Source organism: Herpailurus yagouaroundi, unplaced genomic scaffold, assembly GCF_014898765.1.
Source record: "Herpailurus yagouaroundi ecotype Mexico unplaced genomic scaffold, PumYag 181, whole genome shotgun sequence".
NCBI classification, from domain to species: Eukaryota; Metazoa; Chordata; class Mammalia; order Carnivora; family Felidae; genus Herpailurus; species Herpailurus yagouaroundi.
Window position 1 is genome coordinate 17,493,206 of NW_024412412.1, and position 17,886 is coordinate 17,511,091.

Consider the following 17,886-nt stretch of genomic DNA (forward strand, 5'->3'; position numbering starts at 1 on the left):
TTAATGTTTGTTTATTTTGAGAGAGAGAGAGAGAGAAAATCCCAAGCAGGCTCCTTGCTATCAGCACAGAGCCTAACATGGGGCTTGAACTCATGAACTGTGAGATCATGACCTGAGCCAAAATCAAGAGTTGGATGCTTAACCAGGTGCCCCCAGAATGGAAATATTTGAGCAAGCATTTCTGAATTCAAGTCCTATGCTCTTATTCATTACTATATTTCCATATATCAGCAGACTCAGGAAATCTTCATGGATTATAGCTTGAAATTTCATATTCATAAACTACCCCTTTCAAAATTTGATTCTAATGGTAAATAGAATAGGTCTAATATGGACCAGAATTTCAATCATCCTGATAATATTTAAGAGTTTTTCTTCCACTTTAAATAAAATGTTTTATTAGATTTTTTTCCCTTTGGTGTATATCCAAGTTTCTGCACAGGAAAAAACATATTACATTAGCATAATGTTTTGAATTTTATATTTGTTTTTTATTCTGATTTTCTCAATAACCATTATCTAGTCATGGAATGAAGCTCAATTAAATGATGGCATCTGAAGCAATTAAAAATTATGTGGAATTATGTAGATATTGAGATAAGGGTTCATAAAATTTATAAATCCATACCCACAATTGAAGTAAATGTGCAAAATTGATTACTAAGAGAGCATAGGATCTTTTAAGACAGTAAAATATATAAAAACATATTCTCTCCTATATTGGTTGCTTTCCAAATTACACAGAATGAATATGAAAGACTAAAGGAATACAGGTAGAAAAAATAAAAAATACTTAAATTCTCATTTCATACTATTGGTAAGCATTCCAGAACGCACAAATAAGTAAAATCAACATTAGCTAATGCAGGAATAGGAACAAACAAACTAGAACATTCTTTCACTTAGAGGGGAGGTTGACAGAACTCAAAGTTTATGCATACTGAATTGCACCACACTAATGGTCTCATCATACATCATTTTGCTTTTTGTAGATGGTTCTACTGCCCACTCAGTTCATCAAATCAGAAAAGTTTGCCATCTTAAGATTCCTCTCTGATTTGGGTTCAACTTCCCTGTTAGAACCATTTCAGCTTGGCCTTCCTGTCTTACTGATCTTTTTTTTCAGCTTTAATGAGACATAATTAACAAACAAAATTGTAAGACGTTTTAAACGACAGTGTGATGATCTGATAGACACTGTCAAAGGATAACCCCCCCATGAGTTATTTAATGCATTCGTCACCCCACATATTTATCCCATGCCCTTTTGGTTTTGGTGAGAATATTGAAGCTCTGGTGTCTTAGTGAATTTCAACTGTACAATGCAGTGGTACCAACTGTAGTAATCAGGTGATATATTAGATCCTCAGATCTAACATATTCATCCTAGAGCTGGAAGTTTGTGCCATTTTACCAACTTCTCCTGATTTCCCCCACCCCCTACTGATTCTTAAAGACTGGCCACTGCCCTTGTTCAGCATCTCTTGCTTGCTTGATAGTAGAGTCTCATCTTCTTATTAGGCTTTAGTAGGCTCTATTACAATCCAACCTCCATAAAGCTGCTAAGTGGTTATTTAAAAGAACAGAATTGACCATGTCACTTTAATGTTTAATACCCTTGAAATCTCTGTTATTTGAAGGATAAAGTTTAAAAATAGGCTCATCCAAGAAGCATTTATTTGTTAGTCACCTTACCTAGAGATGGGATTCAATGTGGAATAAAATATGGGTCTTCCCCTAAAGGAATGTGAACATAGGTTGGGGGGGGTGCTGTGGAGTCGCCCCACACCAGATCATTTCAATATAACATTGAAGGCATTACTACAGAGGGAACCCAGAGTGTAATGGAGCTCAGTGCAGGCAGATTTAGCATAGCCTAGATTTTCAGGAGGGTTTCCTGGAAGGAGGATGCCAGAGTTAAGGTCTAATAAATCATCCAGGCTCAGAAGGAAGGGGAGCATAAAAGGTTATCCAGGTAGATCTAGGATCAGAAGAAACCATATCAAAGGATATAGCATAGCATTTCTCAATAACTGCAAGCAATTTAGTATTATGAAAACACGAAATGTGAGGTAGGAGGTAGAGGTTCAGACGCGTGGAGAAGAAAGTAGAAATGAGGTATTATGAAGATCGCATGCACGACACAATCATTCAACAACTACTGATTGTTTACTGAAAGCTGCAATCAGGCAGTTGCTGAAGACGCAGAGTAAACCTTAAGTAACTAGAGTTGATAACATTGTATTGTAGACTTGAAATGTGCTAAAAGAATAGAACTTAAATGTTCTTCTCTCAAAAAATAATTAAAAAGAGAGATAAATATACGAAGTGATAGATAATTCCTAGAAGGAGGAAGTCCTTTCACAAAGTACACGTACATCAAATCATCTCAGTGCGCACTTTAAATATCTTGTAATTGTGTCCGATATACCTTAATAAAGCTGGAAAAAATGTGAAAAAAAGGGAATAAAACCTCCTTTCAAAGAACATGCAATCTAGCAGATGGCACCAGGAAATGCTGTTGAAGTTGTTATATTTAGTAGAACTTCTACACACAGAGCAAAGAATTCCAACTCTAGATCATTGCCCTGGTGTTTCATTGTTGGGGAGTCTCCTGAGATGGCTGGGAGTCCTTGTCTGGAGTTTCCTGTTACTGCCTTTAGCTGTTGCAGAAAAGACATGTAACATTTGGGCTGTGCCTGGGTCTCCCACAGGGGGGCTGGCCCTTTCATCAGTCTTTGCACAGTGTCATACAGTTAGTGACAGAGAATGGACCTGAATTCTCCAACACTCCATGGTTCTTCAAGGGATGAGGTAAGGTTCCTGCCCCTCTATCCACTACTTTCTCTGTTCTCCGACAAGTAGATGGATTACTAACCTCATTGGCTCAGAGTTAGGGAATGCTTGACTGGCCACATTTACTTACTAAATAAGCGTGTCTCATTGGTTTCCTACTCCATAAAGCTGGCTAGACAAGAAAGCCAACAGATATCTACTTTTGTCCTCTTTTTTTCCTCACATGTGAGCAGTGCTTGCCTTAGTTTCTTGTGGCCATCTGGTGGTACGATTCATTCCTGGGGGAAGAACAGATTTTACTTGGGTCTAATTTAAGCCACCCACCTGCTCAGTTCAGTTTACCGAACATCTAGGTTTTGTGCTTTAGTGTTAATAATTGAATGGCATTCTAATTTTGCTTCCATTTGTACCACTTAGGTATCCCATCAGAGCAGACATGAAGCCCTGGCAACACTCAGGTGTCCCTGGGAACTCTGGATAATATCACACCTTAATGCCTTTGGAACCACACCCTATAGCTGTAAATGCTCCCCTGTTAGTGGGGAGTAATACAGAGATACTTGGTTTTAATTCTATTTACACTGATATAATTATATAACCCAGACAACTATACTGATGGCAGTCCATTATTCATCTGGCAAATTGTTTCATGTTACACGTGACTAATTTGATCATGATTTGTAATTTATGTGGGATTCTCCTCCCTTCCCCACTGCGATAACCTAACATAACCCATTTGAATTGAATCCCTGTGTGAACACCAGATCAAGTTCATAGACTATCCTCACACTTGTCAGAAGAGAAATATTTACCTGAAGGCCTTTTAAGGCATTTGAAGAATGGGAATCAATGCTTTCTCTTCTGGGCAAAACTGGTAAAAATTCGAGTAACTCTTTTATTACATGTAACAAAAGCTCTTGAACAGAGCTATTGTTAGACTCTATGGATAATTATCAAGGGAAATGCTAAGCTTCCTTCATTAAACACTTGTAGAAGTTATCTTGGTGAGACAGAATTCTTGAAATAAAAAGCATTACTTTGATGAAATTCTGTGTTTCCCTTCGATACCATAATACTATGCCATATTAATATTTTTAAGATTAAAAATCTTAAATCTTGGTGTAACATTTACCATGAGAACTATAACTTACAAAAACTTGTTGTTCTCAAATATAAAGAGTAATGGAATCTGTAATCTATATATACCCTCCCTGCTACAGTTAATGATGGCTCCATTACTTGAAGTGCTCAATAAACCAACTGTTTCATTATGCTGATGACGTGATCAACAAAACTGCTAACTTCACCAAATGTAAGGTTTATACATAAATGGAGACAGGCTGTGGATTCTAGTTGTTTTAGCTTCTTCACATCAATTAAGAAAAATCTTCACAGCCCCATGCACTTCTGGAGGAAGTGTGTGTGTGTGTGTGTGTGTGTGTGTGTGTGTGTGTGTGGTGCAGGAGAGCGACAGTCACTATATTCCACAAGCCATTTATGCTGTACCGAAAATAAGAGGTCAGTTTTTGTATAAAAAATACCAGTTTTACCTTTAATTGTTTTCTTGGAGAACATACCTGCCTTAGTTTTGTCTTTAATTTTTTATTTCTTTTCAGACAGTTCATCTCACTTTACAATTGTGTGGCAGCTTTGAAAATTTGTAGGTGGTTGTTAAAAATTTTACATTTCATTTCAGTTCCAAACCTCAAATAATACATAATTTTTTGTGGGTTATTATTATTCTGTAATTTAGCATTTTCTAAGGATTTGATGCTTTACAACTGTATGGGTACTTAACATCATGATAAAAAGTTTTCAGTAAGTTACATAAGAATATGAATAGTATTAACACAACCTTCTGCCCTCTGAGCCAGTGTTGATTTTATGAAGTCTTTTTGTGTTCATAAGTACAATACTATTGTACCTATTGAAGATTCACTTGACTTTTTTCCATATTCTCTTTAGCAAAAATTGAAACATTGTTCATGGAGGGTATATAACTTCAGACTTAATATGATACTGCCCACATAGAAAGTTTCTTTTTAAAGTGCAATATTATATTACAACAATCAGTGACTAATAAATATAAATAATTCATGTGGATGCATATACATGCACACATTTGATAAATTTATAAAATGATATGAAAAATATGGAAATTCTTTGTGCCAATCTGATGAGTGACATACAGAAGAAAAAATAACTTAAGATTAATAGTATCTTTCCTAACACAATGAAAATTCAAAAAGTTACCCAAATCCAGATGAAGTATTTAGAAGGTTAGAAAGAAAAAGCAGTCATTTGCTTTCTTATATTTGTACTCTATCCAGTTCAAGACTGGAAGCAAAAATTATAAACTACGGAGGAATTGCTATGTTGGGCCATGGAGTCTAGCCCCAAATTATAGACTACCTATATCCCGAGGATCATCCCCTATTTACCAACTAAATTACTTCCAGAAGCCAAATTGTTCTTCAGTAGTAAATTGGGCATTTAGGAAGTCTTGCACATTGTTTAAAATCCCTGAAAGAATCCCACACCCTGTGCAGGGCTGTGCTCTCGCATGGCAGATATTCGACACGAACCCCTGAAAGTCCCCCTCTGCTCTGCTCAGCGTGTGCTCTCGGTCCTCCCCTGACATCCAAGATGGATCCCCCAAACTTGAAGAGCTGTGAGGATGTCATGCCTCATGGATAGGGTACACCCAATTAATGTGGTCTCTCCAGTTTTCAGTCCTGCAATTCTGGGAGAATCTTATTAATCTTAGGATATAGCCTTGACACTGCTTTGTGCCAGACCGAGGCGTAGTAACCTGATGAGACCGTCTCCTGATGAGCTTTTCCAAACCCTGATCATAAACCAGTTATGCAGCCTGGGCGTCTAAAAATAAAGAATATGCTTCCTTCTAAAGAGGAAATATCCTTTCTGTGCTGCAAAATTTTCATCAATGTACACTTTTAGATGACTGCAGGATGCCATCTATTTGGACTAGAATAAGAAATGTTCATTTAACCCCTGCCTCCGGATGTTTACATATTGGTTGTCATGTAAACTTCCCTAAAAGTGATGTTTTTATAAGGAAGATAGGTTTTGGGTAGCACCTTCCTTTTTCTACATTACTTTTCTCTATACATTAACATTTCATGGCTGTAAGGAGAGCTCCACAAAGACTTTGTGGTGTCACATGATAGCATATTTTAGCGTTCAAATACTGTGTTTTATGCTGATTGAAAAATGACAATCTAACTTATGGCCTCTGCTTTTCCTCTTGTTTCCTTCTATCTTCCACTCTCCCCCGACCTGAGACCTGTCCAGAGTAAATTAACATTAACGATTTTATTTGGTTCCAAGAATGCCTTTCTTCCCCTCTCCATCCACCTCTCTCTCTCTTTCTCTCTTTCTCTTTCTTTCTTTCTCTTTCTCTTTCTCTTTCTCTCTCTCTCTCTCTCTCTCTCTCTCCCTCTCCCTCTCCCTCTCCCCTTTTTCTTTATTTTAATGTTCACAGGAGTGGGAAACAAATGCTCTAATCTGTATATACAATTCAAATGATCAAATGTGCTTGGGAACTAAGCTGGACTTCTATGGGTTAAACAAAGTTCAGTTTGAGCACTTAAAGTGTGTGAAAATGAGGAGTACTAACTAATTCTCTTCAGATGTCTGTGCGTGGAAAACCAATACAAGCCGATTTGCTGGGCTTTTGTTTGTTTTTTTTTTTTTTTCTTGCACATCACGGTGGTGTTTTCTTTTCTTTCTTTTTTTTTTTTTTAATTTTTTTTTCAACGTTTATTTATTTTTGGGACAGAGAGAGACAGAGCATGAACGGGGGAGGGGCAGAGAGAGAGGGAGACACAGAATCGGAAACAGGCTCCAGGCTCTGAGCCATCAGCCCAGAACCCGACGCGGGGCTCGAACTCACGCACCGCGAGATCGTGACCTGGCTGAAGTCGGACGCTTAACCGACTGCACCACCCAGGCGCCCCATACGGTGGTGTTTTCAATAGCTCTTTTGCACCAATCAGTAACAGGCCACAATGGTGACATAAGCCTTTTGTTTGCCTCATCTAACTCTGCCCCATTTGCCCTCCTCAGATCCTGCCAACATGAGGAACAAACACAGCCAACACTGGCTGGCTCACAACGTGCCCAGTAGTTCCTGTAACAGAGGGAGGCATTCCAGTGCCCTGTCTGATCCTTCTGACCTCTGACTTCTCTGGATCCACTCTAGCTAATCTTCTTGAGATAAAAAGGCAGTTCTTACTAGGTTCTTACCCTCAGTGCCTGCAAAGCTAAGAGAAGAGCGAGAGGATGGTGTTTTGTCTGCCTCCTGAGTACTAAGGTCTTGGAGTAAGGTCGCAAATTACCAACAGCCTGACTTCCACACCTCGTTTTACCCTTCTCAACAAAATGCGCTCTGGGGCTTAATTGCTGGGCCCTCCTGGCAGCCAGCTCTTTCTTGCACACTGTTGAGCAAGGGTCATGAAGGGTGAGTGGATCATAGGGAAACCTTGTATGTGTATTCTATATGCCTCAGATCACTAAAGGGAGCTATGCAAACATATCAATTTGAGTATCTATCCCTGGGGCTATATTTATGTTCTGGTAAGAGCAGGGATCCAAAACCTAAGACTGCTAAACACACCTGACTGACCGAAAAAAAAATTGACCTTGTTTCCATGTATGTTACTAAAAGAGTAAAACAATCATTTAAGCAACATAAAAAAGAAACTACCTGAGACAGAAAGAAATGACATTTATAAAGACAACCTGCCATTAACGTTATTTTTGCAGAATGTGTATCTTCTTATAGCTTTGTTTTGAAACTGTTTAGATGATGTCAAAGCTGCATAGTTTAAAACAGCAGTAAGATGAAAATAACAAGATAATAATAGTAAAATAATAAAAAGATTTCTTAATGGCCACTTTTTTCCTTAAAAAAATTTTTTAACGTTTATTTTAAGAGACAGAGAGCATGAGTGGGGGAGGAACAGAGAGAGAGGGAGACACAGAATCCGAAGCAGGCTCCAGGCTCAGAGGTGTCAGCACAAAGCCCGAAGTGGGGCTCAAACTCACAGACTATGAGATCATGACCTGAGCCGAAGTCAGACACAACTGACTGAGCCACCCAGGTGCCCCTTAATGGCCATTTTTCAAAAAGTCTAATAATAATCTGATACTTCAATAAGATCCCAAGACTTTAATATGTCCCTCACATTTTACATGTGTTATTTTAAGTAATTATTATATAATCTTGCTGAGGAATTCTTGTTGCTTTCCATTTCATACAAAAGAAAGCTGTGGTTCAGAGAGGTTTTAACATCTGGTCCTGGTCACAGGGTTTGTAAACAGTAGACCCAGGACTGAGTTCTTTTCCTATCACCGACGTTCTTTTGCGTGTTTGAAATTTATTAATAGTTTAAATTGTTCTTTTTTTTTTTTCTCTTTGGTGTAACACTGCCATAGTGACCACAAAAGAAAGAGATCAATTCGAAATGGTTTCTTCTAAGACTTCCTCCTTGGACTTGACCACTGACATAATATGCGCCTGTGTCTGAGCTCTCTCCACTCCAAGAATGAATGAGCCCCAACAGTTCATGAAATTGAAAGGATTATAAAGTGCTGTATTGGAAAAGGAGCAAGAAATCCGAGGAGCATCTATTAGCTGCAACATGCCAATAAAGACGGAGCCGGCACTTTTCTGGCTCGGCCAGCGCCTGCAGCCTCGCATGCCCACAGAGGTTCGTTAGCACACTGAACTCGCCTCAGTCTTGGAAACAAATTGCAAAAGAGAGAGATAAACTGTGAGAAAGTGACCCTTTTATAGCAAGATGGTAACGGTAAAAGGAGAGAAGTAGCCTAGGTAGCTCATGCTTTTCAAATGAATACAAATTTTCAATAGGAAGGAAGATGCAGATTATAGTAGATTCTTAAAAATCAGGAGTGCAAACTTGTCAAATCACTCAGTTGCACACCTGAAGTTAATGTAACATTGTGTGCTGACTATACTCAAATAAAAAAAAATAGAAAAAAACACAACACAAACTTTAAACACTTTGATGCTTCTTTAATTCACATTTATCCAATGACTCTAGTAAAAATACGATTCCCATGTTGAAACGATAATGGAGTTAGAAGTAAAACTCATGACTCATGTTTTGTGCATTTACCTTAGTTCATTAAACATCAGTGATTCTTTGGATTGAACCATTTTATCCCTTCTGCTGCAAATTCTTGAAGTGAAAAGATTCTTGCATTTCTTTTTTCTTTTTTTGTTGGGGGGGCAGATACTACATAGCCATAGTAGAAATAGTAAGAGACAAAATTTAAAAAACTGCAAATTCAAATGTATTATTATCTTTAAGGGAAATTCCAAAGACAAATTTCTCTTCATTGTATTCAGATTTGTGCATAATTTCTTATTAAAACGTATTAAAAGAGACATGTGCTATTTTTTAATGTTTATTAATTTGTTTTGAAAGAGAGAGAGAGAGAGAAAGAATCTCAATGCGGGGTTCAACCTCATGAACTGCGAGATCAGGACCAGAGCTGAAATTAAGAGGCAGATGTTTAACTGACTGAGCCACCCAGGCACCCTGAGACATGCACTATTTTTAAGAAGGATAATACAGAAACAACGAAGCAAAGGTTTAAAGAAAATGGAAAGAGGAGTCCCCTAGGAAAACCACACTTATCTGAGATGTAAAGCGCCACATTGCAAACAGTAAGACTCTTCTAGTCCAACCCACAGGATCTATTAGCTCTGCCTCTATCTAATTGACTTAAGGAAAATCACTAAACCTCTTGGAATATACATTAAGTGAGGGGAAGTAATTCACGTGAGTGTGGACTGTGAGGTGCATTACTGATACCTGCTTCTATTGTTTATCAGTAGCTACCTGAACTCCCATCTTACAATGATCAGAATATCTAAAGAAAAGGAATCATTGACATCATGGTTATTAGCATTTTTAAACAACTAGTTATAGCATTCTTGTCTTTTAACGATGAATTCATTGCTCCTTTCCCATAGCTCCATGACAGGAGTTGGGAGTTACTTCTGGCACCTTCTTGCAGGTATTTCCTAAAAACTGCTGGATAGAAAGTGCTCTAAAGAGACACTCACTTCTTACCCCATGACCTTTCTCCAGAAAAGCAGCAAATGCCTACAGCTCTCTCACATTCATGCACGTTCTCACAGCTCACACCTACCCCACCTGTGGTCCCCAGAGAAGGTTTTGCTTCCTGGACCATTTGAAATTCCCTGCCACATTATTCATTTCACTACCTGGCACAATATAAGGTTTTGATGTAGCTCCCTTTCACAATCCAGAGTCCAGATAGTAGAGATTTCCCAGGGGCCACTCTGCTTAGCTACTATTGCCATGTGTATTTCGAATGGCAAAATCATTTCACTGCAAATATGAGACATTCTGTGTGTGTGTGTGTGTGCGCGCGCGCGCGCATATGTGACCTAAGAAATGCAAGAAGTGAATGGTCATATTTTTTAAAAAGCAACTAAAATGAGAAAACTATTAAAATCTTGGTTAGAACTCTAAAAGGTCTACAGAGGAAACTCTACAATTTAAAAGGCCGCCCAGCCCCATTCTTAGAGATCTGGAAATGCACGTGTTTCGTGTCGTCTCTGAATGTGCCCCTCTTCCTGTCTGATTGAGCTTGACCAGCAGCTTCTGACTCAGGCCTACACTGGTTACACATGGTTAGAGGAATGTTAATTACCACCTGTAATCTGCACAGTATTCTGGAGAAAATAACAAGGGTAACTACCCTTGATGGAGAAAGATAATAGAAATGTAAATGCCATACTCAAAGGTATGGGAATTTCGTGGGCACGTATTTGGGCAGGAACGGGGACCCTCCCATCTTACCAACTCAGGTAAGCACCTGAGGAATAGATTCACCCAGCCAGAGAATGTTAATGCTGATGTTGTAGTCGTGAAGCGATCTTAACAAGCATCCATTCTTTTCACAGGTAAGGAATCTGAGGCTTGAAGAGACTTAAGTCATTTGTCTCATGTAACAGAGATAATAAAATTTAGTGGAGGAGCAAAAGAAAAATATTTTTGAAATTTTACGTTAAGGAGAGTTCCTTAAAATTTTTATTTAGTTTTAATGCTTTCTATTGGTATTAAAATATATTCATCCTTTTCTCCCATCTTGTTGGAATCCGCAATACTGATAAAACGCTATTCCCTGTCTCTTACAGATACTGACATACAGTTCCCTCTGTACCTTCTCCACTTTCAGACGATGGCTGATTCTATCCTTGTCATCCTGAACATTTTAGTTTTCTTTAAGACATGATAAATTAGCGAACAAAAGGAACTCCTTTCCATGACAGAAGCACTTTTGGGAGGCTGAACATACACCTCTGATTCAAGGCTGAGTTATTATAAGAAAAACAGAAAAGGAAGGAAGAAGGTTTTACTTTCCCACCGTTGAAGACAGTTTGTCAGGACAAGAGACAGACACACAGAACGTGCACAGACTTGCACTTCCATTCGGTGATGAATAGGGCAAGGGTTTCACCCATGTTGTCTTTAAAAGCACTGCCTGGAATACAAGATGACATGGTGTTTCTGGAATACAATTCTGCTTGAAAGGCCAAGAAAAGGTGATAGGTTTTTAATGCACATTTGGGTGTCTTCAAGCTCTCTTTCTATAACCAGAATGGAGATGTTGCTGAAATGCTGTCCTCAGAGAAAAAAAGCAAACTGGTTAAAATTCCATTATGTTTCTCTTTGGCTGGCATTGTATAATTGAAGACATCTTCAAAACAGAAACAGAGTGTAGCTTCTTGTGGGGTGGGGGGGAGAGGAAAGCAGACATCAGATGGCAGAGAAATAGAAAAAAAGCATTGCAGCTCCCCTGCAAAGAATACATCGCTTTCACCAGGAAAGTTCCTGCTGCCCATGCTTCCTTCATGAAGTCCAGTCCTTTTGTCTCTCTGCCACCAGAGCCATGTTTCCACCTTGATCTGATCTTGTTTCTATTCTCAAAGCCCTTGGCTTGCTTCGTTTTAGTGGACGCCTCAGACTTAGGCCTACTGTCTCCCCATCTCCCCTCACTCCCTGATTGCCAAATCACTTTGCCCTAATAAGTCTCACTTAAAAACAAAAACAACAATCCTACCTGTACTTGATACAAGTTATCTCTTTTGTCTGGACTGTTCTCATTATTTCAAAGTTCTTTCCATCCTTCAAGGTACTGTCAGCTCCTAGATCTCCCAACGGCAAACCTTCTCTAATTTTCCTGTGTGCAGTGAGTACGGCCATCCAGTCCGGATGAGCCAATGGGTGCGTGACCTCTAGCAGCCACATGGGGCTCTGTGCTCAGAAACGGCCTGCACCTGCTTTGACGCCCTGCTGCTGCCATCTTAAAGCAGGGCTTAACATTTTTGTTTTGCACTGGACCTGCAAATAACACACCTGGGCCTTCCTCCCATACTCCCGAAGTTAAGAGTTTCGTGTCTCCGCTCTAACAGTTATCATCCACATTGCTTTTCGCAATTATTTCATGCATCTCTACCTCCACTAGAGAGGAAGCTCCAGGAACCATAGATCTCCGGTCTCGGGTTCCCACAAGCACCTGCAAGAGCAGTTTGCACAGAGTAAAGTATTGACAAGAAGGCGAGAATACTGCTCAGAGTCCTTCAGGAAAGAAAGGAATAAAACCAACATCTACCGAGGATGAGAGTAGAAAAGCTAATATGTTTTGCAAACTTAATATGCACACATCACTGTGCTCTGCACCGCACGAGCAACAAGTCTAACCTCATCCCCAAAACTTGAGGAATAGGTGCTATTATAACTGCATATAACTTCATATGCCAGGTAAGGGACCAAAGGCTTACAGAGGGAAGGTGTCAGAGGTCACAGAGTAAGCGGCAGAACCAGAGTCAGAGTTGTGTCTGGTTCATATAAAATTGATGAGTCTCTGCTCTTAACTCGTACAGAATTGTGAAATGTTTAAGCAATAAAAAAACCTACCTATGTTCTGACTGGAACCAAGGCCAAGGTAACAAAATTGGCCTATCTCTAGCAGTCCCAACCACGAGTTCGTAACACCCAGACTTTTTTTAATGTTTATTTATTTTGAGAGAGAGAGAGAGAGAGAGAGAGAGAGAGAGAGAACATGTACACAAGTGGGGAAGGGGCAGAGAGAGAGGGAGAGACAGAGACAATCCCAAGCAGGCTCTACACTGTCAGCACAGAGCCCAACACAGGGCTCAATCTCAGGAACCGTGAGATCACGACCTGAGCCGAAGTCCAGAGTTGGACGCTTAATCAACTGAGCCACGCAGGTGCCCCACGTACCCGGACTTTTAAGGTGTCAAACCAATTTCTAATAAAAAAAATCCTATTTTAGGATACATAAACATTTTGCTAGATCTGCCTGTAGCGCCCCCACCTAAAGCCATCCCTTTAACACACAAACTGTCTCTATACTTTAAAGTTATTTCTGAGTCATAAAATTTTATATGTAGAAAGAAAAAGTGCTTCAGACTCTCTCTGAAAGACAGACAGCCTAGGGAGAAGGGAATATCATGGATTCAGCTGAGCAAGTGAATATGGTGGAAAGTCAAACCTGCACCAGTTCTGGGCCAGGACCCTCAGGCAGGTCCACAAGGAGGGTCATGGTTTTCCACTCCCTTCTAACCACCCATAAGCACACCAAACTCAGGAGACTGATGACAAAGGATTAGCGTAAAATGACAATTTACTGAGTTATGTCCATTAGCTGTTTTTCCTCATTTACTGTTAAAATTAGGTTTCGTATAGTGAACAAAGCAGGACTTCTGTTTCACTGCTTGATCCAAATACCTAGCATGGATGAGATGCATATAATGCTTGGAATATATTATTTTAGGAATTTGCATTAAACACATCAGGATATTTCCAAATACAACATATATCTGCCATAGCCCTGAATATGTATTATTTTCTGCAGCACAAGAGAGATTTTTCAATAAAAACCTCATCGGGGTCTGTCTTGCATGTTTTCAACTTAACTAAGCATTCAGAAGCTTGAATCTTTTTACCACTGTTACTCATCTCAGTTGTTTTCAGTAAAAGATTCAGCTTTCACTGCTTCATCCTGGAGGGACCATTATTACCACATCCCTGAGTCTCCTGAAGCTTCGAGTTGTTTTCAACATTATTTTTAAAATTCTTAAAAGAATCATGTCTCTTCCTCCCAACCCCAAAAGAGCACAATAGTAAGGCATAAGAGGTTTGGGCTTCTACTTGGACAAAACTGTACTGATCCAGCATATGCCCACTTCTGCAATGTTGCTCCAAGTTATCTCAGTGCATACTTATTCTCAACCCCTGAAAACCAAAATTCCCCTTAGTTAACTCTAAGGACAAGCTAACCTAGGGTGTCATGTTCCCATCGGGTCCCAGTTTGATACATTTTTAATCCTAATTTTGGAGACAGAGAACCATGTATACAATGACTGATAACAGGTAACGTGTATCAAAACATAGTTCTAATATCACATACATGTCGATTTTGGTGGCAACAGGGAATTTATGAGAAGGATCCAATCTCTTTCTTCCCCAAGTCTTGTGTTTCATAATTTTTCCAGCTGACTAATCACTTTGAAAATCAAACCTTTTTCACTGCAAAATGAAATTGACTTGGGCTTCCACTTCAGATAAGTCAACTGGTCACAAAGCATCTGGTAAAACTGCCAGATAAAGGGCAATGGTTGTATATATTTTTATTAATGCCAAAATGTAATCTAAGTTACACCTACAGTTTTGGATGACAATAAGAAGTTCAGAGAGTTCCCAACTAGATAGTAGGTTACTCATCTGTCATCTTGCAAATGCAGTATTTGAAGGAAATCCATTGTAGAGAATAAAACTTGAGGTTCTTTAGACCCAAAAGCGAGAAGAATTTTTAAAAACTTTAAGTATGTTAGTAAGGACCACTCAGAGAGAGAAGGCGTTTTGTATTTTATTCCACATCTACCTAGGAGTCTTCTAGCTGCTGGAGATGTTAATTGCGACTTTACAGAATGAAAGGGCAGGAATTCTTAGTTCTTTTTGCAGATGGAGAAACTGAGGATGAAATTAAGTTACTTGCCCAAGACAGGACAGTAAATCTGGCTCATCTATTTCCAGAACTTAAGTTCTTTTCATCAAACAATGGCAAGAATCATTTAGATATTAAAATGGCTTCAGGTTTTTTAGCATCTTGATCTTCACTTTCGAAAGTAAATGAGAAATGAGATAGTTTTTACATGTTAGTCCCTACGTGGCTAATAATAAAAGGTCTGTATTTATTTACTTAGAAATTCCTTAATGGCAAAATTTGTAATAATAATCAGGGAAGAACGAGTGATGACTTCTTTCAGTTCCCCCTACAAAAAAATTCAGACAAGAATTTTTCTTTCGCTTCTGCATGCTTCATCGACAGGTGATATTTAAAGTGAAGTTACCAGCAGATCATACTGGGAATCAGTTTGTGCCACAAGGCAAAATAAATCGACCATATTAGAAGAAAGGTTAATAGTCACCTTCGCTAACCCCAGCTTTTGCACCGGGTTTATTATCACCCTTGAAATAGAAGCCGCGTGATCAATTTCAAATATCAGAGCATAACACACACTCCACAGGGAACCCACGAAAGATGGCAGAGGAGGCAATGGCTCTCCAGCTAGAAAAAACCCACAATTTTGATCGTGCGTGGAAAACATCAAATTAAAGCCAGTACTTGGTATTGACTCAGCATACCAGCTTCTCCCAACATTCTGGCTGAAGTTTAATCTTCTGCTAACTCCCTGGAGTGAGGCCTTTACTCCTGTGGCACCCATGCTGGCAACACAGAATTGAACAGGTGCTGGCTTCAAGGGAAGCTTAGGATTTGTTTCTTCAGATGTGCAAAAGAATGCTTACAGGAAAGTGTCTCATAAACAGCTTATAATATGTAAAGAGTCAAGAGGAGTGAGGTTTACAAAGTTCCTTCTTTTCCTACGAATTGATCTCAGGTTTGATAGAAGTTTGTTTTAGAAGGATATTCTTTTTCTGTGTTCCCACGTTGGTCTTCAGTCCTCTGTCAAAGATTTCTTGTCATTGGCTTCCTTATTGCTTTTATTTTGCATAGCTTTATATTAGTCATGCCTAGACCTGTGTGGTCTTTAGCACACTGCTTCTCCTACATCCCAGCTGACGGCACGATGTCTTTCTGTATGTCAGAATGTTGGAGGCATGGAAGGCAATGATGCAAGAGTCACAGTTGTCAGAGTAGGTTGGAGAAGGCGGCCAACTTCTCCATGGACAGTAGCCCATGGACAGACCCTGTCTGGACCCTGGGCTACTCTGGAAATCTAGAAGATAATATCATTGCACACAGCACCAAGAAATAGAGCATTCTGACACCCCGGTAATAGGCCAGTAACTTGGGGGTCATTATTTCACTATGTGGTTGGTGCCAAGAATTTATACTTTAGGCGAATATCAGGATAATTCCACAGGATGTGAAGACAGCAAACTTGAATGAATGAATGAATGAATGAATGAATGAACGAACGAGTGAATGAGAAAGCAATATGAATTCTATAGATGAATTCAGACTTTTAGAGATAGCACTGAGAGATAATCTTCCAGCACTATGAAAGACAGTTCTACAATGCGTGAGTGTCTAAGTGGAGCTAATGATCTTCTAATTGCCTACTGTGTGCTCCGCACCATGCCAGGTACTTTACATTTATGATTTATATAAATACAGGCAATCTTCCTACTAATTATCTGAGAGCCAAACTAGAAGATGATACCCACTGATCCTCACCCCCTGGTGTCTGTGTCTTTGTGCAACCTGTGTAACCAGTAGGATATAGAAATGATGGTGTATGACTTCCCAGGCTAGATCATACAAGCCACATGGCTTCTGTCTTGCCTACTCCTGGATCACTTCCAGACAGAAGCTGGCTGCCATGTCATTAGAACACTCAGGCAGTTCTATGAAGAGGAACACATATGGAGGAACTGAGGCTTCCTGTCCACAACCTGCACTAACTTGCCAAGCACGTGAGAGAAGAGTCCTCCAACCCCAGGCCAGCCTCCAGATGACTGCAGCTCTAACCGATTTCTTGACTGCAACCTCGTGAGAGACCTTGACTGCTACACCATGGTTCTAGTAACCAGCTAAGCAACCCCCCCCCTCACGTTTCATGACCCATAAAATTTATGCAAAATCATAGGTTTTTGTTGTTTTATTGTTTGTTCATTTAAGCCACTAAATTGTGAGGTCATGTATTATACAGCAGTAGACAACTAATAAAGCTTTTATTGTCTTTGCTTTACAGATGAAGAAGTAAAACGTATGAGAGCTAAAGTTACAAAATCCTAAACTTTACTGAGCACCAACCGTAAGGCCTGGGCCATCGGAACTGACCAAAGCACGACACAGGAGCCAAGGAGGAAAGCAGCCAGGAGTGGATGAAGAGGCTGAGTTCATTTGCTCATCCATTCAACAAATAGTTCTGGAGCGTCTACTAAGTGCCAAGGGCTGTCCTGGGTTATGAAGATGTAGCAGTGACCAACACATAAAAATTCCCTTCCTTCTTTGAGCTTACCGTTTAGTGATGGGTGACTGATGATAAAAACACACAAAAAGGTAAGTTAGGAAATCCAGTAGAACTTGAAGGAGAAGCAGGTAGAAGGAAGAGAAAGACCTTGGAATTGATTCCTTCCTGCATATGCAACCCTGTAACAACCTTTAGGTGAGGCTGCCTAGGTGCACAGCACTGCCCTCGGACTTGAAGCCTGTTAGGCGGGGACCTTTTTCTCTTTTGTACACACATCACGTATCCCATTTGATAAGAGTTTAGCCTGGCATATAATATGTGTTTAGTAAATATTTATTGCAGTGACTTAGATTCTCAGAAGAATAAAACTTTGGCGAAGTTAGCTGCCTTAGCGGTTAAACATTCTTCAGCTATTTTAAGGCAAGCGTGTTAAACCAGAGTGAATTCTGCCAGTGTAACTCCTTTTCCATTATCTAGGAGAACAAAACTCATTGTGTAATAAATGTGATTTTCTTCTCAGTAGCCAGACCTGACATTGA

General features: G+C 39.5%; 1 long non-coding RNA gene across 1 annotated transcript in view; it reads right to left on the bottom strand.

Annotated features, from left to right (window-relative positions):
* Positions 1–3,015: 3,015 nt before the first annotated feature.
* Positions 3,016–17,886, bottom strand: part of LOC121039716 (uncharacterized) — a 125,662-nt gene continuing 110,791 nt past the window's right edge. The window contains exon 4 of the long non-coding RNA XR_005794950.1: positions 3,016–3,074. This is a non-coding gene — a long non-coding RNA (uncharacterized LOC121039716). The remainder of the gene's footprint in view (positions 3,075–17,886) is intronic.